Below are 18,532 nucleotides of genomic sequence, written 5' to 3' on the forward strand. Positions count from 1 at the left end.
CCTAATGTTTCAACCTGTGTTGGAAAACTGTACCAGAGTTATTCAAACAAGTCCTATTGTTTCAAGCTACTTGAATTTTAGAGATTTTAGAGATTAATAGATTTAGAGATTTTAGAGATTAATAGAATTTTAGAGATTTTAAGATCAAAGAAATTCCTTTATGACTTTGCCAAATACTTATCTAGCCCCTACTTCCACACTTCAAGAATTTAATCACAAAAGAGAATATAATTTCCTTTTTGTGGAGTTCTTCACAAATTGAGTGGAGTCTGTTTTCTGGTCTAATTTTTTTTTTTTTTTTTGCCTCACCTTGAGCATGTGGAATCTTAGTTCCAATCCACACCCCCTACAACAGGAGTGTGAAATCTTAACCACTAAAGTTTTTTTTTTTTTTTTTTTTTTTTTAGATTGAGAGCTTTAAATATTTAATTAATTCTACTTCTTATAATCTTAATCATTCATGCAAAGATCTATATACAAGCATTCCACTGAATCATTACCTATAATATGGCAAAGACTGAAAATAGTTTAAACATTCAATAATGATTTTGAAGAATATTTAGAAAAAAGTTCATGTTAGATGAGAAATACCAAGAAAAACGCTAAACTTGCACAATATCAAATATTATTGTTACACGTTTACTATATAACTATAAAACTCAGAGAATACTCCAAAATATTGATAGTAGCTAATACTGAATGAGAGACAGGACCTATCCTCCTCCATTTCTTAGATGATCTTCACTTACACTGTACTACTTGACTATCTGAATCACATAACCCTCCAATCTAAGGACAAAGGCAAGAATTTTGAAGGTGCTATAGTTGAAAATAAACTCATCATAGGTCAATTTTATTTTCAGTAGTTAAGCATTTAAGCACCAAACAATGCAAGTGGACCTTGAGCACCCAAGGGCCATTATAGGCAAAAGATGAGGCCCCCATAATAACTCGGCAACTAGTGCAGGAATCACTGCCCTAGGAAGGATCACTGTCTAGGAAGGGCCACCAGGTCAGACCTTAACCCCCCCTTTCCCCAGCCCTGGCTTAGCGGGCAACAGAGGGCCCAAAGCGCTGCATGGTTCGCATCACCAGAGAAAGCTGGTCCAGAAAGTTGACAATGGAGATTCGAAGGAGGCGGCAATCTTCAGCTCTCCAGCAGACCACCAGGACACTGCCGCTCACTGTGAGCTCCTTCCCAACCGCTCCACGGTGAGGTTCGACATCTGGGGCCAGGGACCCACGGGCAATCTCTGCCTCCAAGGCGGACGGGAAAGGCACGCTTAGGGTGAATACGCATGGTCGGCTTCCCGGCCGTTGGGCCGGGGACCATGGGTCTCCGCCCAGCCCTGAAGAGTGCTGGGCCGGCGCGACACCCGGAGCTCCGTGGTCTGCAGCGGAAGCAGCACCCGCGCTGCGGGGGCCGCCCCGGCCACCCCCGACACCCCGCCGGCCCCGGCTTTCGGCGCCACCCGCCAGGCTGCCTGCGCCTACGTCCCAACCTGTCTCCTTAACCACTAAAGTTTTAACCACTGAACTGCCAGAGAAATTCCTTCCAGTCTAATCTTAACTTTCCAAAGTTGCACAAAATAAATTTAACTCTTCTTTTATATCAACAATCTTTTAGAATGATAGAAGACAGTTTTTCACTACTCCATTTCATCTCCAATTTGCCACAAAGTGAAATTCCATTGGTGGAGAAGGCAATGGCACCCCACTCCAGTACTCTTGCCTGGAAAATCCCATGGGCGGAGGAGCCTGGTGGGCTGCAGTCCATGGTGTCGCTAAGAGTCAGACACGACTGAGCGACTTCACTTTCACTTTTCACTTTCATGCATTGGAGAAGGAAATGGCAACCCACTCCAGTGTTCTTGCCTGGAGAATCCCAGGGACGGGGGAGCCTGGTGGGCTTCCGTCTATGGGGTCTCACAGAGTCGGACACGACTGAAGCGACTTAGCAGTAGCAGGAATTCCACTGGACTTTTTCTATTAGCCTAAACATGTGATGCGTTTCCACACATTACCCTCCTGTATCACTCTCTGTAGATTCAAAGATAAGGAGTCAAAAGTTGTGACTATTAGTCCTGGTTTAGTCATTCTTTTGCTGTGTGTGATGGTGGGAAATTCAAGTGACCCTATTGCTAAGCCTCTTTTTTCATCTGAAGAATGAAAATGAGAATAATATTAATGGTAATTGCTCAAGTCTCCATAAATGCCCAAACTAAAAAGAACAGACTGTAAAATCTTTTGTCGATTGTAAAGCACTCTGTACCTGTTACATGCTGTGGTTATTCACATTGAAGATTCAGTCAAAGCAGGTGAATCTTCCCCTCCACATGCCTCATTACAGATTAAATTCTTCTCTCAGTTCAGTTCAGTTGCTCAGTGTCCGACTCTTTGCAACCCCAAGTACTGTAGCATGCCAGCTTCCCTGTCCTTCACCAACTCTCACAGTTTGCTCAAACTAATGTCTATTGAGTCAGTGATGCCATCCAACCATCTCATCCTCTGTTGACCCCTTCTCCTCTCGCCTTCAATCTTTCCCAGCATCAGGGTCTTTTCTAATGAGTTGGCTCCTCATTTGAAGTGGCCAAAGTACTGGAGCTTCAGCTTCAGCAGCAGTCCTTCCAATGATTTCCTTTAGGATTGACCGGTTTGATCTCATTGCAGTCCAAGGGACTCTCAAGAGTCTTCCCCAACACCACAGTTCAAAAACATCAATTCTTTGGTGCTCAGATTTCTTTAAGATCCAGCTCTCACATCCATGCATGACTACTGGAAAAACTAGCTTTGACTAGACCGACCTTTGTTGGCAAAATGATGTCTTAGCTTTTTAATATACTGTCTCTAGGTTTGTCTTGGCTTTTCTTCCAAGGAGTAAGCGTCTTTTAATTTCATGGCTGCAGTCACCATCTGCAGTGATTTTGGAGCCCCCCAAAAAATAAAGTCTGACACTGTTTCCACTGTTTCCCCATCTATTTCCCAGGAAGTGATGGGACAAGATGCTATAATCTTCGTTTTCTGAATGTTGAGCTTTAAGCGAACTTTTTCACTCTCCTCTTTCACTTTCATCAAGAGGCTTTTTAGTTCCTCTTCACTTTCTGCCATAAGGGTGGTGTCATCTGCATATCTGAGGTTATTGATATTTCTCCCAGAAATCTTGATTCCAGCTTGTGCTTCTTCCAGCCCAGCGTTTCTCATGATGTTCTCTGCATAGAAGTTAAATAAGCAGGGTGACAATATACAGCCTTGACATACTCCTTTTCCTATTTGGAACCAGTCTGTTGTTCCATGTCCAGTTCTAACTGTTGCTTCCTGACCTGCATATAGGTTTCTCAAGAGGCAGGTCAGGTGGTCTGGGATTCCTATCTCTTTCAGAATTTTCCACAGTTTATTGTGATCCACACAGTCAAAGGCTTTGGCATAGTCAATAAAGCAGAAATAGATGTTTTTCTGGGACTCTCTTGCTTTTTCGATGATCCAGCAGATGTTGGCAATTTGATCTCTGGTTTCTCTGTCTTTTCTAAAACCAGCTTGAACCTCTGGAAGTTCATGATACACATATTGCTGAAGCCTGGCTTGGAGAATTTTGAGCATTACTTTACTAGCGTGTGAGATGAGTGCAATTGTGTGGTAGTTTGAGCATTCTTTGGCATTGCCTTTCTTTGGGATTGGAATGAAAACTGACCTGTTCCAGTCCTGTGGCCTGGAAGGGTTCAGTTCCCTAATATTTTTGAAGGGTATGGATGTGAGAGTTGGACTGTGAAGAAGGCTGAGCGCCAAAGAATTGATGCTTTTGAACTGTGGTGTTGGAGAAAACTCTTGAGAGTCCCTTGGACTGCAAGGAGATCCAACCAGTCCATTCTGAAGGAGATCAGCCCTGAGATTTCTTTGGAAGGAATGATGCTAAAGCCGAAACTCCAGGACTTTGGCCACCTCATGCAAAGAGTTGACTCATTGGAAAAGACTCTGATGCTGGGAGGGATTGAGGGCAGGAGGAGAAGGGGGCAACAGAGGATGAGATGGCTGGATGGCATCACTGACTCGATGGACGTGAGTCTGGGTGAACTCCGGGAGTTGGTGATGGACAGGGAGGCCTGGCGTGCTGTGATTCATGGGGTCGCAAAGAGTCGGACACGACTGAGCGACTGAACTGAACTGAACTGAACATTACCCTGCAAGGACAATCTTGCCATGCTCTTTCTCTGCTGCCCTTTTGTGGATAGCTATCAAGTCAAAGTCAAAGCTATCATTGTGGACTTATTTCATTATCAAAAGTCCCTATCAACAGTACAGCTGTAACTGTACTATAAGCAAATCATAGCATACTGCATCAGCGATCTATTCAAGGTCCCATCTAACTCCCAGTCAACAGTAGAAATCATCTAGTTTCCTCCTTCATATTGTCTCTATTTCAAGATGTCTACCATTGGTACAAATTAAAAAAAAAAAATTAATCTTCTTTCTTTGACCTCACATGTTTCTTTAGCCACTTCTCTCCTTTGTAGCAAAATTTCTCAAATGAGTTGTTTGTACACGCTGTCTCTACTTCCTCATCTCTTATTCTTTCTGGTGTATAGTCCAATTAAGGTGTTGGAGTCGAATCTAGCCTCTGTACCCTGACACCGAAGTAAATCTCAGAGACAGAATTTTGGGTGAAATACAAAAGAATAGTTTTATTGTTTTGCTGGGCTTCTCTGGTGTCTCAGTGGTAAAGAATCCACCTACAATGAGGAGACCCAGGTATGATCCCTGGGTTGGGAAGATCTCTTGGAGAAGGAAATGGCAACCCACTCTAGTATTCTTGCCTGGGAAATTCCATGGACAGAGGAGACTGGTGGGCTACAGTCCCTGGGGTCACAAAAGAGTTGGACATGACTTAGTGACTAAACAACAATAACAAATAGTTTTATACCTAGCTTTCTGAGATACTGCCAAACTGTTTATCCGAAGTAGCTACACCATTTTATCCAAAGTGCTACATCCAGCAGCAATGTATGAGGGTTTTTGTCTATCTGCATCCTGCCAATACTTGTTAATATCTCTTATCTACTATAGACATAATAGTGAGTATGAAATGGTATCTCACTGTAGCTTTAACTTGCCTTTCCTTCCTCTATTACTTTCCATCCCCTTACTTTGACCTTAGCACTTACCATTACCTGAGATTTTTTTTTAACATTTGTATTTATTTGTAGTCTAACTCCTCAAATAAATATAAACTCTTTGAAGGCAAGAACATTGTCTTGTTCTTCTGTTTCCCTAATCCCTGGAACATTTGTTGAGGAAACGGATGGATAAACATACCCTCCTCATGTGTTTATTTTTCTCTCTGCACAACAGCCTAGAAAGGTACACTCAGCAAGTACCTTGCTGAGACATTGAAAAGCTTCTAGCTTCCCCAAGGTTTCATGGGCAGAAAACAGTTTCTAAGTTGATAATTTGGGGATTAGCACACAAATGTGTGTGTATATGCACGTGTATGTATGCCCAAACACACACATATACCTCAGCATCTCTATATGTCTTAATACATCTGATTATCAAAGGGACACAGTTCAAAATAAATGTGGAAAAAATGGACAAACGTCAATGCAATCCAGCATTGTCAAGTAAACATTTTGGTTATCTGAGTGGCCAATATGTTGAAAACCATCAATACAGGGCAATGACTGATAACAAGACCTGACACAAACATCACCTGAGTAAATCAAACACACTACTTATCCAAAGGGTACAGAACAAATTCAGCTCAATTAGAGAGATGACGAAGTCTTTCAGTTCAGACCAAAGTACAAACACCTTAGAAAACAAACTTATTGGGATTGACATTTACACACTTAGGGCTTCCTTGGTGGCTCACTGGTAAAGAATCCACCTGCCAAGCAGAGACATGGGTTTGATTCCTGGGTTGGGAAGATTCCCTGGAGAAGGAAATGGCAACCCTCTCCAGTATTCTTGCCTTGCCTAGGAAACCCCAGGGACAGAGGAGCCTGGCCGGCTACCATCCATGGGATGGCAAAAGAGTCGGATACACCTTAGTCACTAAACAACAACAAACAGCAATAAAAACGCTACTATATATAAAATAGATAGCTAACTAATAAAGATCTACTGTATAGCACAGGGAACTCCACTCAGTACTCTATAATAACCTATGTGGGAAAAGAATCTAAAGCAGAGTGGATATATGTATATGTATATCTGATTCATTTTGCTGTACACCCAAAACTAACACAGCACTGTAAATAGATTGTACTCTAATAAAAAGTTTTTTAAAACAAAGAAGTACAAACATCTTAATTCCAACACCTTCACCAGAGGGTGTATTATTACTGGAAATGCTAAGCGAGAGTCATATTAGGGCCTATGGAACTCTATGTACTCATAAGCAAGTAAGGATATGCCCCAAGCCCTTCAGGTAGAAGCACCTCATGTGTCTGGTTTATACAATGTACAATCCTATTGCAGGGTTCAGTTTGGTTCTCTAAGGTACCTCTCTTCAGTTCAGTTCAGTTCAGTCGCTCAGTCGTGTCCGACTCTTTGCGACCCCATGAATCGCAGCACGCCAGGCCTCCCTGTCCATCACCAACTCCTGGAGTTCACCCAGACTCACGTCCATCGAGTCAGTGATGCCACCCAGCCATCTCATCCTCTGTCGTCCCCTTTTCCTCCTGCCCCCAATCCCTCCCAGCATCAGAGTCTTTTCCAATGAGTCAACTCTTTGCATGAGGTGGCCAAAGTCCTGGAGTTTCAGCTTTAGCATCATTCCTTCCAAAGAAATCCCATTAGGCTAGTACATTCTGGTCTGAGAACATTCCTGAACCCAGTATTGTGTAACCATACCAGGGATCAGTTTTCTAGATCTTTGGGAGTCTTGCTAACAAGCCTTTGGATCAACCATGGAGGTATACTAAAATAACGAGCTGATAGGTAAGAAATATTTTAGATGCTGGACATCCATAAAGAATGGCAGAATGGCAGAAGATATTCAGAGTTACCCTTACCATATTTCCATGTTTCTTTTTTAAACACTGGTGATTCCTACTTATTTGTGAAGGATAGAGGCAATTTGAGGGGGCAAGCATTCAAGGAAACCCAATGGCTTTCTTCTGTCTCCCCAGATTCAAAATCTTGCAGGTCTATCAGTGGATGTCCAGAGTGAGAACCTTCCCACTCTGAAACAAACATATCAAAAACAACCACTGCACCAAACATCAAGTTTATTCCTTGATGGCAGTTAAATTATTTCCATACTTTGTTTGATAGAGTGGGTGGGATACTAACAATGGTAGAAGCTCTACCTTATTATTTAGAGGGAGCAGTGGAGATTAAAACTGTGAACTGGAATTAACCCGAGACAGTTTTTGAAGGGTAAAAAGAACACTGGATAGACCTAGAACATGTCAGGCTACACATAAAGTCGTACTAAATTCCAACTAATCTCTTATTATGAAATTACAACTAAAGTTCAAGTAGAAATAGCTCAAAATAAAATAGGAAAAGGAAAGACTAAGGCTAAAATCAAACAGCTGGCTGACATTCATTTTTAAAAAATGAATAAAAGAGAGAAGGGAAAGAGAACAAGAAAAAATAGAGATTTGCAAGGGAGCTAAAGTAAACCTTCTGAATGAACATACTTAGGATGGAGTGAAAATGAAAACCAGTGGGGGTGGAGGGGAAGGGCTCTCTGACCCCAAAACAGGAGAACAAAGACAGATTAATCCCAAACAATATTAAATCTATTTTAGGCCAAAGCTACAACTCTGGAAAAAAGATTGAAAACAGGAAATTTTACATTTTTATTAAAATCCAAATTTACAATAACAGGAAAGCAAGGCAGATAGCCAGTATTTATTCAAAAGGTGTCCCTTAGGAACAAAATGTAATTATGAAAACAGAGGCCTATTTACAAGGAAAAGAGCAATGCAGATCTAAGCCAGATCAAATTTAGATGCAAGGCACAGCAAGGAAGAAACAGTTTCATTCTCTTTCACTTTCTTGTTTTAAAGGGACATGTACTCCTAATACTAATCAACAAGCAGGCTGGGAAATAGCTAAAAACAAACAAACAAAATCCAAGCATATTCTTCCTTAAGTTCTAAAAAATTTGAGATGACAGACATGTGTTCTTGACAGCATTGACTAATTCATGAAGCAAGCACACTAATTTACTAAAGGGCAAAGATCTTCAAGATATATTAAGATGAAATAAAATAGCAAAGTGCAGAACAATACAAATAACATGCTAGCTTCAGTGTATTATAATAATAGGAGAAAAAAATTGTATTTGTATTTTTTATAAATGCTGGAAGAATATACAAGAAGCTAATAAAAGTGACTCCTAGTGGGATAGGGAAGGAAGGGCAGATGGAGGACAGAACTGAGGTGAATATTTTCACTGTATACATTTTTTTTTTGCTTAACTTTTTAGCTATGTGATTATATCACCTATTCAAATTTTAATCTAAAAGAAGGAGAAAACTAATTTGAATTAACTGTACATTTTCATTTCTAAATTTCTTACATTCTTGCCTTTATGTTTCATTTTATAACAACATTTTCTTTCAAACACTACAAAAGACCTCAACCAGATTAAAAATTAAATATGTCACACCACCCAACTAATTTGAGGTGAAATTAATTCTAACATCAAAAAAGCCACCTTGGTTCTACTTAGGCTTTAGTCTATGAAAATATTTACTATAGTGTGATTTTCAACTAGCAGTCAGTTAAAAAGCCTTCCGTGGCTGGCCATTTGCCTAGAAAACAAGATTCTTACTGCTCAGCCTGAAATCAGAGCCCTAAACAATTTAACCTCTCTCCACCTTATCTCCAAGTGCTCCTTCTCATGATTTCTTCAATTTTACCATTTCAATTTGTTAAATGATTACAAACACCTGAATTTGACTGTGTATATTGCCTTCAGTTATATCTTCCTCATCTATCTTTCCAGTAAAGCCTACCTCAAGTCCTACCAATCCTTTTCCCACTCCCAATTCTCAGTAGCACATATGATCATTGGCACTTAGCACATGCTACTTTTCACAGTATTATATTGCTCTTTCAAAAACAATTTTTCTAAACAATCATCACTAAGTCCAAGCTCACTCTGCTTGCCGCACAACAGGCCAATAAATCTGAGAAAGAAGGTTTTGTGGCAAGGAATCCACTTTATTTGGCAAGCCAACTGACCGAGAAGATAACAGACTAATGTATTAAACCACTAATGCTGAAGAAGATGAAGTTGAACAATTCTATGAAGACCTACAACACCTTCAAAACCTAACACCAAAAAAGATGTCCTTTTCATCACAGGGGACTGGAATGCAAAAGTAGGAAGTCAAGAGATACTTGGAGTAATCGGCAAGTTTGGCCTTGGAGTACAAAATGAAGCAGGGCAAAGGAGTTTTGCCAAGAGAATGCCTTGGTCATAGCAAATGCCATCTTCCAACAACACAAGAAATGACTCTACACATGATATAGCCAGATGGTCAGTACTGAAATCATATTGTTTATATTCTTTGCAGCTAAAGATGGAGAAGCTCTATACAGTCAGCAAAAATAAAACCTGGAGCTGACTGTGGTTCAGATCATCAGCTCCTTATTGCAAAATTCAGGCTCAAATTGAAGAAAGTAGGGAAAACCACTAGACCATTCAAGTATGACCTGAATCAAATCCCTTACAGTTAATATATTGGAAGTGACAAAGAAATTCAAGGGACTAGATCTGATACAAAAAGTGCCTGAAGAACGATGGATGGATGTTTGTAACATAGTACAGGAGGTGGTGACCAAATCCATTCCCAAGAAAAAGAAATGCAAGAAGGCCAAGTGGTTGTCTGAGGAGGCTGAGAAACGAAAAGAAGCAAAAGACAAAGCAGAAAGGGAAAGATAAACCCAACTGAATGCAGAGTTCCAGAGAATAGCAAGGAGAGATAAGAAAGCCTTCTTAAGTGAACAGTGCAAAGAAATAAGGGAAAACAATAGAATGGGAAAGACTAGAGATACCAGGGGAACATTTCATGCAAAGATGGTCACAATAAAGGACAAAAACAGCAAGGACATAACAGAAGCAGAAGATATTAAGAAGAGGTCGCAAGAATACACAGAAGAACTGTACAAAAAAGCTCTTAATGACCCAGATAACCACAATGGTGTGGTCACTCACCTAGTGCCAGACATCCTGGAGTGTGAAGTCAAGTGGGCCTTAGGAAGCATTGCTACAAACAAAGCTAGTGGAGGTGATGGAATTCCAGCTGATCTACTTCAAATCCTAAAAGATGATGCTGTTAAATTGCTGCATTCAATATGCCAACAAATTTGATAAACTCAGAAGCGGCCACTGGAAAACAGGAAACAGTCAGTTTTCATTCCAATCCCAAAGAAGGGCAATGCCAAAGAATGTTCAAGTTGCTGTGCAATTGCACCCAATCACTAGCAAGCTTATGCTCAAAATCCTTCAAGTTAGACTTCAAAAATACGTGAACAGAGAACTTTCAGATGTACAAGCTGGATTTAGAAAAGACAGAGGAACCAGATATCAAATTGCCAACATCTACTGGATCATGGAAACCATCTGCTTTGTTGACTATGCTAAAGCCTTTGACTGTGTGGATCACAACAAACTGTGAAATATTCTTGAAGAGATGTGAATACCAGACCACCTAACCTGCCTCCTGAGAAACCTGTATGCAGGACAAGAAGCAACTTTTAGAACTGCACATAGAACAATGGACTAGTTTCAAATTGGGAAATGAGTACATCAAGGCTGTATATCATCACCCTGCTATTTAACTTATATGCAGAGTACATCATGTGACGTGCTGGGCTGGATTACTCAAAAGCTAGAATCAAGATTGTGGGGAGAAATATCAAGAACCTCAGATGATATCTTTTTAATGGCAGAAAGTGAAAAGGAACTAAAGAGCTTCTTGATGAGGGTGAAAGAGGAGAGTGAAAAAGCTGGCTTAAAACTCAATATTCAAAAAACAAAGATCACGGCATCCGGTCCCATCATTTTGTTAACAAAAATAATATAGTCACAACCTGAAAGTAGAGAGTTATTTTATTTGGTGGGAATGTTTACAACTCTAAGCCCAGGAGATATCATCTCAGTAGCTCTGAGAAAACTGCTCCAAGGAGACAGGGGAGAAGTCAAGCTAAATACAAGTTTGTAACAAAGGGAGCAGGCAGTCTGAACATCAAAGATCAGGTATCAAGAAATTTAGCATTTTGTGTGTGGGAAGATACAAGCCTCTTGGTTCACTGAATTCATTCCTTTCATATTCTCATCAGCTATCTGGGGCCAATCCTGTTTCTTGCATTCTGCTAGCTCCTCAGCAATCACTGTGCGGTGTGGTAGCATCCTCTGGATCTAAGTTTTGGAAGCCCTGATTCACATTTGGAGGCCAGAAATCACTGAAGGCTGTAACATTTCTTGTTGATTAATAGGGCATGAGATATTTTCATTTCAACAACTTCATAGTAAATAGATGAGGAAAAAGTGTAAACAGTGTCAGATTTCATTTTCCTGGGCTCCAAAATCACTGCAGATGGTGACTGCAGGCATGAAATTAAAAGACTCTTGCCTCTTAGAAGAAAAGCTATGACAAACCTAGACAGTGTATTAAAAAGCTGGGACATAACTTTGCTGACAAAGTCCATATAGTCAAAGACTACTGGTTTTTCCAGTAGTCATGTATGGATATGAGTGAAAGTGAAAGTCACTCAGTCATGTCCGTCTCTTTGAGACCCCATGGATATACAGTCCATGGAATTCTCCATGCCAGAATACTGGAGTGCGTCAGTTCAGTTCAGTCACAAAGTCATGTCCGACTCTTTGCGATCCTATGAATTGCAGTATGCCAGGCCTCCCTGCCCGTCACCAACTCCCGGAGTTCACTCAGACTCATGTCCATGGAGTCAGTGATGCCATCCAGCCTTCTCATCCTCTGTCATCCCCTTCTCCTCCTGTCCCCAGTCCCTCCCAGCATCAGAGTCTTTTCCAATGAGTCTTTTCCACATGAGGTGGCCAAAGTATTGGAGTTTCAGCTTCAGCATCATTCCTTCCAAAGAACACCCAGGTATGATCTCCTTTAGAATGGACTGGTTGGATCTCCTTGCAGTCTAGCTGTTCCCTTCTCCAAGGGATCTTCCTAACCCAGGGATTAAACCCAGGTCTCCTGCATCACAGGCAGATTCTTTACCAGTTGAGCCACTGAGTAAGCCCAAGAATACTAGGTTGGGTAGACTATTTCTTCTCCAGTGGATCTTCCTGACCCAGAAATCAAACTGGGGTCGCCTGCATTTCAGGCAGATTCTTTACCAGTTGCGCTACAGTTGGACCATAAAGAAGGTTGAGTGTCAAAGAACTGATGCTTTCAAACTGGTGCTGGAGAAGACTCTTGAGAGTCCCTTGGACAGCAAAGAGATCAAACCAGTTAATCCTAAAGGAAATCAACCATGAATATTCATCGGAAGGACTGGTGCCAAAGCTGAAGCTCCAATACTCTGGCCACCTGATGCGAAGAACCAGCTCATTGGAAAAGACCCTGATGCTGGGAAAGATTGAGGGCAAGAGGAGGAGGGTTGACAGAGGATGAGATGGTTGGATAGCATCAATGGACATGAGTTTGAGTAAACTCAGGGAGATAGTGAAGGACAGGTAAGTCTGGCGTGCAGCAGTTCATGGGGTCGCAAAGAGTTGGACTTAAGGAGTGAACAACAACAAATGTCTCAAAACAACCATCTTGTGTGTGTGTGTGTGTGTGTGTGTGAGTGCATGGGGGTGGGGGTGGGGAGAGGGGGTGTTGCTGGATGACAGGATCTTTTATAGAACCAGAGAGAGAAGCTGTGAAGAACTAAAGTCAAAAGGCTTTTGACATTGCCTCTCTCTCTCCCTGAAAGAATATATATAGAGAGAGGCAATGAGGAAGTAAAATCAAAAGGGCTATCAGTCTTGCAAAACATCTCTGGGAATGACCAACCTCTGAAAGTGATGTTTTAATCTCTTCTCTCTTGCAGTTATTTACGGCTGGGCAGGGTTCTTTGAGTCAGGCCATTATGTAAGATTATTACAATAAAATCAGCAAAAACAGGTCAAAGAAATAGTTTCAATGTGGAGTCAGAATTGGCTCTTCCCTGCAACACAGTGACAGTATAACACACAAAAAGACTAAAAGTAGGCATAGAGAGTGCAACTAATCCACTTCCCCCCTTTTAATGCATTTATTCTGTCTTCCATCTAAACTACAAGCACTTTGTCTTTTCACCAATTTATAGTATGGTTTTAAAGACAATGTTCTATATAAAGTACATGATTAATGATAGTATTGATAAAAGTAAAGATGACCCTGACTGATGGGGTGGCCTTCCCTGTGGCTCAGCAGTAAAGAATCCACATGCATACAGTCCCACCCCTGGGTCTGGAAGTTCCCCTGGAGGAGAACATGGCACCCCACTCTAGTATTCTTGCCTGGAGAATCCCATAGACAAGAGGAGGCTAATGGGCTACAGTCCATGGGGTCACAGTTAGACATGACTGAAGCAGCTTCACAAGCACACACGACTCGATGGAGTATGTGTGTTTTGACATATACAATGAGACTCAAGAAGCTAAACCCACTTCTCAGGCATTCTGTAGGCCCCTCTGGAGAGTTTTTCCCCAAGAACTATCCTTCTCTAGTTGGCCCCTATCGCCTTGACTTTGTGCTTTTATTCTTTTGCTCACCTCAACTGATACATTCATTTTGGGCTGAATTGGTTGACATTTTGAAATTGAAAATACTTGATAAACCAAACGTGGTGTAGCCATACAATGGAATATTGTTTGCTTATAAAAGGAATGAAGTACTTATACATGTGACAACTTAGATGAACCTTGAAAACACTAGGCTACGTGAAATAAACCAGTCACAAAAGTCCATGTGATTTCATGTATGATTCTAGTCATAGAATCATGAAAAACAGTCCAAAGTAGCTCACTCCGAAATGGAGCAAGACGCTATGGTCCTTGAGTGCCCACTCCCCCCACCCCCTGCCCACCCCCACGGGGTCCTCTGCCTACCTTTCATCTGTAGAAAACTTTAGTCAAAGAATAAGTTTAATCTGAGAAGTGAGAAATGCTGAAACAAAGGAAAACAGTCAAAAGAGAGTAAAAATAATAATGTAGTCATTTTAAGCATAGTCAAGGACCTTTATTTCTTTCTCAAGGGCTTTATATAATATTCTGAGCCATATCCTGTGAGCTGTCTTATAGATACTAAAACAACAGGTAAAGAAGTTAATCACATGATGACCAGACTGTACCCAGGACATGAGCTACCACAGAATTGACTGCCAAGAAATGGGAACAAATGGACCCTAAAACTAAAGATTAACTGTACCAATCTTAGTGACAATAAAGATGATGTTGGTCAGATCACTGAGGACCAGATGAAGATGACTGTTACAGATGACTATGTTGTTTCTGCATGTAACCCTCTCCACTCCCAACTCTGTCTATAAAAGCTCTTACCCTCCGCTTGTTGGGAAGGTGGGGAGTAGGCCTTTGAAAAGATGTCCACTACCCTCACCCCACAGTCACCAGCACCTTAAATAAAGCAAATTATCCTTTCTATCAGCCTGGCCTGTCTATTGGCTTTTGAGCAGCCAGGGGTAGCAAAGCCTTTGACTGTGTAGATCACAATAAACTGTGGAAAATCCTGAAAGAGATGGGAATATCAGACCACCTGACCTGCCTCTTGAGAAACCTGTATGCAGGTCAGGAAGCAACAGTTAGAACTGGACATAGAACAACAGACGGTTTCCAAATAGGGAAAGGAGTATGTCAAGGCTGTATATTGTCACCCTGCTTATTTAACTTATATGCAGAGTACATCATGAGAAATGTTGGAGGAACCTTTCTCTCAGTTCCTCATGAGGCTGGAGGAAGCACAAGCTAGAATCAAGATTGCCTGAAGAAATATCAATAATCTCAGATATGCAGTGACACCACCCTTATGGCAGAAAGGGGAAGAAATATCAATAACCTCAGATATGCAGATGACACCACCCTTATGGCAGAAAGGGAAGAGGAACTAAGGAGCCTCTTGATGAAAGTGAAAGAGGAGAGTGAAAAAGTTGGCTTAAAACTCAACATTCAGAAAACTAAGATCATGGCATCCAATCCCATCACTTTATGGCAGATAGATGGGAAAACCGTGGAAACAGTGGCTGACTTTATTTTTCTGGGCTCCAAAATCACTGCAGATGGTGATTGCAGCCATGAAATTAAAAGACACTTACTCCTTGGAAGGAAAGTTATGACCAACCTATACAGCATATTAAAAAGCAGAGACATTACTTTGCCAACAAAGGTCCGTCTAGTCAAGGCTATGGTTTTTCCAGTGGTCATGTATGGATGTGAGAGTTGGACTATAAAGAAAGCTGAGTGCCAAAGAATTGATGCTTTTGAACTGTGGTGTTGGAGAAGACTCTTGAGAATCCCTTGGACTGCAAGGAGATCCAACCAGTCCATTCTAAAGGAGATCAGTCCTGGGTGTTCATTAGAAGGACTGATGCTGAGGCTGAAACTCCAATACTTTGGCCACGTCATGCGAAGAGCTGACTCATTGGAAAAGACCCTGATGCTGGGAAGGATTGAGGGCAGGAGGAGAAGGGGACGACAGAGGATGAGATGGTTGAATGGCATCATCGACTCGATGGACATGGGTTTGGGTCGACTCCCGGCGTCGGTGATGGACAGGGAGGCCTGGTGTGCTATGGTTCATGGGGTTGCAAAGAGTTGGACACGACTGAGCGACTGAACTGAACTGAACTGAGGAGGGTAGCATGGGGTAAGGGGTGGGCAGGGTACAGAATGATAGCTAAAGGGTACAGATTTCCCTTAGAGGTGATGAAAGTGTTCTAAAATGGACTCTGATGATGGCTGATTGTGCATATCCGCATATATACTAAAAATCATTGAATTACACACTTTAAATGGATGAATTTTTATCATATGTGAATTATATCTCAGTAAAGCTGTTTTTGTTTTTTAAATTGAAGACACTTTGTGTTCATGTTTATTTCCAACCTATATCCCCTTGAACCTAGAATTCTAGGGATTTAGAATTAGTAATTATTACTATTACTTGCCTGTGCCTACTTTCCTTGTCATAGCTTAGTTTGTACTATAAAGAATACACAATTTTCTGTCACCGTGAAAGTATATTTAATGTCCTAACATGAATACAGTAATATATACTTGTATAAAGTAGGTGAGTCCTACTTTTTGTACTTAGATCTAAGTAATTAGACTTTGGAATTAGGACATCAAGTGCATAACCTTCCTTATTAGCCTAGTATTTTATTATGAAATACACAACACCTTCTAAATCTAAAAGGCTAGAGGGACTTCCCTGGTGGTCCAGTGGTTAAGACTCCACACTTCCACTGCAGGAGGCATAGATTCCACCCCTGGTTAGGGAACTAAGATCCTGCATGCTGCACAGTGGCCACACACACACACACAAAGTCTAGATTCCCTTTAAAAACTCTAGAAATGCCCTTAAATATTCCAAGTCTCTCTGGGACATATTTTTCAGATGGCACTATTCTAGTTCCTGACCTACCACACTGCAGATCTGGGTTATGAAAGCCCAGCACCAAAATGCAGCCCTCCTCTAACCTCCAAATGCCCATCTGCTACGTCTCCATGTCTTCTGTTCTAGTCACACCTGTTGTGACAATGACCCATGAACATGCCTAGTGCTTTTCATTACTCTGTACTTTGGCTCACCCTCATGTGAAATCCTTTTCCTCCCTTTCAACCTTGAAGACTAAGCTCAAAGTTAAACAACCTTTCTCTAAGTAACCAATCCTCACAATCCAGTGTATAAAATCAGTTTGTCCGTTAGGCTCCCATAACATGTGACTTGTACCTATTTTATACCACCTTATATGGACAGGTAATAGCTTTGCAAATGTGTATTTCTACTGGCAGGAAGTGAAGAGGAACTAAAGAGCCTCTTGATGAGGGTGAAAGAGGAGAATGAAGAAGCTGGCTTCAAACTCAACATTAAAAAAACCAAGATCATGGCATCCAGTCCTATCACTTCAAGGGAAATAGAAGGAGGGAAGATGGAAGCAGTGACAGATTTTACTTTCTTGGGCTCCAAAATCACTGCAGACAGTGACTGCAGTCATGAAATTAAAAGACACTTGTTCACTAGAAGGAAAGCTATGACAAACCTAGACAGTGTATTAAAAAGCAGAGACATCACTTTGCAAACAAAAGTTCATCCAGTCAAAGCTACGGTTTTCCCAGTAGTCACATAAGGATGTGAGAGTTGGATCATAAGGAAGACTGAGCACCAAAGAATTGATGCTTTTCAATTGTGTTGCTGAAGAAGACTCTTGAGAGTCCCTTGGACTGCAAGATCAAACCAGTCAATCCCAAAGGAAATCAGTCCTGAATATTCATTGGAAGGACTGATACTGAAGCAGAAGCTCCAATATTTTGGCCACCTGATGTGAAAAGCAGATTCACTGGAAAAAACTCTGATGCTGGGAAAGATGGAAGGCAAAAGAAGGGGGCAGCAGAGAAGGAGTTGGTTGGATGGCATCACGGACTCAACAGACATGAGTTTGAGCAAACTCCAGGAGACAGGGAAGCCTGGTGTGCTGCAGTCCATGGGGTTCCAGAGTCAGACACCACGTGGAGACTGAACAAAATTTCTGTAGGGCACTGTAAGGCCCTTGAGAGGAAAAAACCATTTTTATATTCTGAACTTAACATTCTCTTAGTTAACGGTGTTAAACAAATATTCAATAACTTGATGAAAAGAAGAATGGATGAAACGAAGAGTAGTCATACTGCCCCTCCGGGATGCTTTTGTGTTCGGTTCAGCTAAGTAGGTCAGTTACCAAACAAAGGATTATTTATAAGAGTTCTGGAAAGCTTTCCTGCCAAAATTTCTCTTCTATATGATACTACTACGAATTGAAATGTTACCACTATTGGAGGCTGACCCAGCTCTACCCTCTCTCAAATGGCAAACATGCCAGCCAGCTGAAGGCAAGCTAATAAGCACACAGAGTTCAGTGAGCCAACGAGTCATGCCTGGGCTTACGTCACAGGGAGGTTCTGATCAAGCAGAGTGAGAAGGCTAACGCCCAGGAAGAAAGCAATAGGAGGAAAAGGGCTGCTCCAAGAGAAGAGGCCAGGGTATGAGTCAGCCTCACAAGGGCTGGCAGCACTCTCATCAGCAGTGGCATGGCGGGCAGCAGAGAAAAGGGTATTTGTCATTGCACTGTGAGAATGGAGTGAAGGAGTGTATGGCTGCTGTGAATTATGGCAGGTGTTCGGGTGAGGGAACTGAAGGAAATCAATAGGAAATACAACTAGGGCATAACAAGGAAATGGCAACTATGGAACACAAGCTGAGGTCAGTGAACTAATTCAGATATTCATGAGTAGACAGAAACTACCAGAAAGCAAAGGGGCAGAGGAAGACTGATCCAAGGGAAGTAGCCATTATGTGCCCGA

The 18,532-nt window shown here is 41.5% G+C and overlaps 1 pseudogene across 1 annotated transcript; it reads right to left on the reverse strand.

Annotated features, from left to right (window-relative positions):
- Positions 1-277: 277 nt before the first annotated feature.
- On the reverse strand, positions 278-18,261 carry LOC113899579 (annotated as a pseudogene). The gene is made up of 2 exons (XR_003512940.1): positions 18,229-18,261; positions 278-1,560 (listed from the first exon to the last, which is right to left on the reverse strand). The product of XR_003512940.1 is annotated as an EKC/KEOPS complex subunit LAGE3 pseudogene (transcript).
- Between the last annotated feature and the right edge of the window lie 271 nt (positions 18,262-18,532).

The sequence above is a fragment of the Bos indicus x Bos taurus genome, chromosome 10 (genome assembly GCF_003369695.1).
Source record: "Bos indicus x Bos taurus breed Angus x Brahman F1 hybrid chromosome 10, Bos_hybrid_MaternalHap_v2.0, whole genome shotgun sequence".
Lineage (NCBI taxonomy): Eukaryota > Metazoa > Chordata > Mammalia > Artiodactyla > Bovidae > Bos > Bos indicus x Bos taurus.